The sequence below is a fragment of the Nannobrachium achirus genome, assembly GCF_963921795.1.
Source record: "Nannobrachium achirus genome assembly, chromosome: 24".
Lineage (NCBI taxonomy): Eukaryota > Metazoa > Chordata > Actinopteri > Myctophiformes > Myctophidae > Nannobrachium > Nannobrachium achirus.
The window spans coordinates 47839354-47845353 of record NC_137831.1 but is presented as its reverse complement, the minus strand read 5'-3'; positions in this window follow the sequence as shown (position 1 = coordinate 47845353).

Below are 6000 nucleotides of genomic sequence, written 5' to 3'. Positions count from 1 at the left end.
TGAACCTTTCAAAGTAGCGTATTTGATAGGGATTATGTACTATAGCGTCTGCCCTGGCCAAACGAATAGTAGCTGATCGTATGCCCTCAAAAAAAGTCTAGAACACACCACTGTATGATATGCATAAAGTGTGTTCCTGTGGAAATGAGCCATGAATCTGTAGGTCTACTCTAATGCAAGCTTGTAATACATTCTTCAATCAATCAATAACCGATGTCAATAAGCCTGACCTGCTATTGTTTTTTTTCCACGTAGGGTGCATTTGGTAATATACAATTCAATTCAAAGGAGCGTTATTGGCATGAGAAAACATACGTTTACATTGCCAAAGCAAGTATCACACATACAATAAAACTAGACCAGGTCAACCTGGTTGTGCCAGACCCCCTGTCTGTCATCATCATTTATGACATCATGCCTTTTGTAGGCATGTCATCATCATGTCATCATCATATATACCCTTTATATAGAAAACCAGGACAGACAGACCGACATTTGCTTATGTAGGCCTACCCATTTCATGGGTCTGGCAAAAAACAGTTGAAAATATACAGTTGGAGGGGGTACAGCATTGTTCAAACAGAGCTATGTCGCATTGTCATTGCCAGACCCATGAAATGGGTAGGCCTACATAAGCAAATGTCGGTCTGTCCGGTTTTTCTCCATAGATGGTCATGATGATGACATGATGATGACATGAGGGAGGGATAGACCGACAGACAAAGCCTTCATGTCATCACAATGTCACAAATGATGATGACATGAGGGAGGGACAGACAGCCTATAAAGGGACAGACAGCCTATAAATGTACCATTAAATTTATAGGCCCAGAGGGTTGGCAGAACCGGGGTCTGGCACAACCAGGTTGACCTGGTCTAGTTTTATATATATACAGGGTACAAATAGCAGCATTATTTTCCTCATAGTACATAAAGGTATCAGCTCTGTTTCATACTGTATGTGCAGTAGGTCTAGATGTCAATCCATGGTTTGTAGTAGGTGTATGAAGTTCCTCCAACTTCTTCCAGTAAGAATACATTTCTTTATAGTTTAGTTTTTTATTGTGTGTGTATACCTAGATAGATAGTTTAGTAATACAATCAGTGTGTGTGTGTGTGTGTGTGTGTGTGTGTGTGTGTGTGTGTGTGTGTGTGTGTGTGTGTGTGTGTGTGTGTGTGTGTGTGTGTGTGTGTGACATAATAATCTATCAAATCGATCTCAAATCTGTATCAAATTTGTATCAAAGCAGAGCCTATAGAATTCAGTGGCCACGTATATATACATATATACATTTGAAATTATTTAGACTAGTGAAAACAGCCGATCTACAAGCACACAACGCCTCGCTTGTAGATCTGCTGTTTTCACTACTTTTGTGCGACAGCCTTTGCTAAAGAACATACAAATTATACAGAAGCACGTTCATTTAGTATTTTGTATTTATTTCTATCATATACAGGGCCCGTGGAGTCTGACTGGATGGAGGAAGGATGGGAGCCCGATCTGCAACCAGACCAATGACAACGCAGAGGACAGTATGATGGCGGAGATAGCGAGAGCGGAGGAGTCAGGCATAGGTCATACACACTGTAGGTTCGCTGCCTGGACCAATGTCACTCTAGGGGAGCTGAAGAACTTTCTGGGACTTCTCTTCCTCACAGCTATCGTTCACAAGCCGGAGATTGCCATGCAGTGGTCAAAAAAACATTGCCATGCCGTACTTTCCCAGAACAATGGCAAGGAACAGGTACCAGGCCATTTTGAGGCACCTGAGGTACACACACGCGCACGCACACACACACACACACACACACAAACACACACACACACACACACACACACACACACACACACACACACACACACACACACACACACACACACACACGGTGAACAGTACCATCTTTGACCTTTATTTGTGGTGCCTTTGACTCCTGAATGTTGGCTTGTTGAATGCCTTTTTTTGAGAATACAGTACAGTACAGTACTGACTTTTATATTATTTTATTTATTCTTTATTTGCTGCACATTTATTTTATTTTACTTTTATCCAGTTATATTTTATTTTTGTGAAGTCATATTTGTGATTTCTTTTTTTTTGGAAATATTTGTAAATATTGTTGAACATAAATATGTTCATGCTGGATGTGTGAGGTACTCACCAGGGTTAGGGTTCGATGTTGCCATAAAATAAAAGGTTGACATCGCTTTTCTGACTTTTTGTCTTCCTGACCTTCTAGACCAGGTAAAAACACAGTGAATTCACAGTGCATAGTTCTATCAAAATGTAAGGCAATTTCTACCTTCTGAGTCATTTCATACTTTTTCACTTTGCCCCCTTGAAACTAGACGATGGTACAATATTTTTTTAACTTTTTTTGCACATAATGAAAGTAGGCATGTCATTCTTTCTGTCAAGGGTACTTGTGTTCCGTTACCATTTACCAATTTGTTGCTATGGCTTCCTAAAGTTTTTTTTCTTTGAACTCAAATATCTCAGAATCTAGATTTCTGAGGTTATTGACTGGTTTGCGCAGTGCGCACTCTCGAGCACCTATCTCCAAAACCGCTCACCGAAATCACTCCAAATTTTTTTTGGTAAAAAAAAAATCCTCTTTTACCAAACCTCCCATTTTTGTTCCGATGTGAATATCGGATCATTTCCAATTTATTCCCTGGAATTGGGGCAGAAATGAATGGGACCTAATGGTGGCACTGGTAAGGGACGGGGGGCAGGGGGGGCTGGCACTCAAAGTGTTAAAAGGTTTTATATTACATGGATCTAAGGTAAAAACTGATGTGCCTGTGATCTAGAGGGTGTACGGTAATTAGAGCAGGGAGTTACACCTGGTCAGAGTGAAGCCTGTTAGATCAGAGCAGAGTTACAGAGAGAAGCCACGCAGAAAACTCCAGAGAGAAACAGAGAAAGAGAGAGAGAAATATTATCATTGCTACAGATTCTGCACATGGTTCAAAGGCGCACACGGTAATTGTTTATTTTGTGTCTGTTATTGATCGGTGATGTGATTTCTGTATTATTGTAAAATATAAACTTTGAGAGACTGTGTGGATAATTAATGCACCTGTGTGGGCATGATCTGAGGACTGCTCCACAATGATTAGCCTGTGGACTCACTGTATGTTTATTTTCTTTATAGTTTTCACGGTGTCATGGTGTCTATGTCTGTTGGAGGAGATTGGAGGAGTTTTGTGACATTAAAAAACCTGAAAGACATCTGTATGAGGCGTGGACCCTATTCATTGAACCTGTGACAGCTACAAACACTCTGCTTGTATGGTTAATTTATTCTCAGACATTCTGACAAGCAATTAAATTAATATTTGGCAATCAATCTATGAATTTACTAATCTTTGCATACATTTTTATTTAATGTATGTTTATGTATTTTCAAAATACGTATTTGTATCTCAAATACATTTCTCAGACAAGTATTTCTATTTTGTATTTTGATACATTTTTTGACACAGTATTTGTAATTTGTATCAAAATACTTTTTGATGTATTTTCGCCCATCTCTGCTGGTTCTGCAATCTCTGTGTTCTAGCTCCCCCTGCTGACCAACCACTGCAAACAAACATTTTTGTGTGTGTGTGTGTGTGTGTGTGTGTGTGTGTGTGTGTGTGTGTGTGCGCGTGCGTGCGTGCGTGTGCGCGCGTGTGTGTGTAATGATGTCTCTTACTTTTTGCTTTTACGCAACCAGGAAGTAACACCGACTTAGTTGTGTTCCTTTGGCAAATATAGAACATCCAGTGTTGAACTTCCAGTGTTAGAGTAAACAAATCTAAAACTTCCGGTTTGATTCATTCGCTTTCAAAATAAAATGCTAGTACTTAATGCCATTGAAAAACTTGAATTTGCAAATGATATGCTCCTTAAAAATATGAATTAAGCATTTAAACAAAGCTATATAACAAAAAATATGTTTGTGTAAAAAAAACGTTTTAACCCTTAAGTTCTGTTCAGATTCACTACACCTTCGTTCTGTTCGGGTCATTTTGACCCGGTGGATATTTGGTTTAAAAAAACAACACTAATATAAATTTTAACTTAACAAATCATCATGATACATTGACTTTGACTCAATACCAAACAATTCATATGATATATTTGGTAAATGTTTGCATTTCTGCTTTGCTATATCACATTAAACACTGAAAGAGCTAGGCGTTTTTACTGATTTAGCTGAAATCCATGTAAAAAAAACTACTTCATTTAATACTGGGCAATATTGCTCATGCTTATAGGAAGGCGGGGAGGGTTCGGAATGGGGCTTCGGGAGGGGGGTGTTAGAAGTGGGGGTGACTGTGTGTCTGTGTTTTGGCATAATACTGTGTATTTCTGTGCTTCCGGGTCAAAATGACCCGAACAGCACTTAAGGTTCAAAAAATATGAGGGGGGTGTAGCATGGGTGTAGTGCAAAAATATTTTTTTTACATGTTCATCTCAGAAGAATCTTTAAGGCCAGTGAGTTTCAGGTGGAAACATTTTTAACTTCTACCTTTTTTTTCCAAATGAAAATGTAAAACGGGTCAAAATGACCCGAACAGCACTTAAGGGTTAATAACAAAAAAATATAGATAGGCCTAAATGCTGTTCACTGGAGTGCATTGATAGCCTTTACAAATTGGACACTGGACAGAAAGGCGGTTCTTCGTGTCGGAACTCTCGGAAGCGGAGAGTGTGGTGTGGTAGAGGAGGTGTCCCTGAACGCGTGCATGGGTCAGAAGAAGTGCCGACACGAAGAGTTGCCTGCTGTCCAGTGTCATTAAGTCTTTGTTTTTACACAGAAACATATTTTTTGTTGTATAGCTTTAATTACATTCTTAATCTATATTTTTAATGTGTATATCATCATACAAATTAATCGTTTTTCAATAGCTTTAGGGTAGGGTGACCAGACGTCCCGTTTTACCCGGGACAGTCCCGTTTTCAAGCTGCGTGTCCCGGTGTCCCGACAAATATCTCTAAAACACTAATATGTCCCGCTTTTCAACATTCACTGCAAAATTTTCCCGGTTTTCGGCTGAATTAAAATAATAGTAGCTGTTTTCAGTGGTTGCATAGACATTTATCATGTTCTTTTCATGAAAACATGCTCACCTAAACAATCAGAAAAAAGGAACAAATTCATTGCGTGTCAACGCTGAGGCAGGCTGTTTGTCAATCACTGACTCACTGCCTGTTTGCAACCCTGCGGTGCGTGTGTGCGCGTGCATGAACGTTAGAGAATGGGCACACGCGTGCGCGGTAACGTGCGCATTGCTTTTAGGGTCCCAGTTTTAGGCAACAGTGTTTTGCGTCCCGGTTTGAGTGGCTGAAAATATGGTCACCCTACTTTAGGGTACTCTTAATCTGAAGAGATCGACCACCGGGTGTCTTATATTTGCTAGCCTAGATTTGCTCAAACCCAGCGCGCGCGCGCGCTCACACACAAACAATAACAAACTAACTGGTAAAAACTAACCAGTAGAGAAGAGATGGCGAGTTCAACACTGCCGGAAAACCTATTACTAGAAGAAGAGATGGCGAGTCCCGAGCAATCAGAAACGACGGCTTTCACAAATTGGCGGTACAAGCACTACTTCACCTTTATTGAGAGGAAAGGAATGAACATACACGTTAAGTGCACATTGTGTGACGGGGAAAAGCGTTTGTCCACGTCTGTCCGGAGCAACTCCAATTTAAGTAAGCATCTCTCCGCTGCACATGCCATTGCTTCCACTAAACTAGTGGCCAAAAACACGAACACCGATGATGATGACGCCGCCACAGATGGACACGGTGCCACGCCGTCCAAGCAGCAAAAGCTGGATTGTACTCCTCCACAAAAACTTGAGATGGCGAGTCCCGAGCCATCAGAAAATATGACTTTCGCAAATTGGCGGTACAAACACTACTTCACCTTTATTGAGAGGAAAGGAAAGAATGTACATGTGATGTGCACATTGTGTGACGGGGAAAAGCGTTTGTCCACATC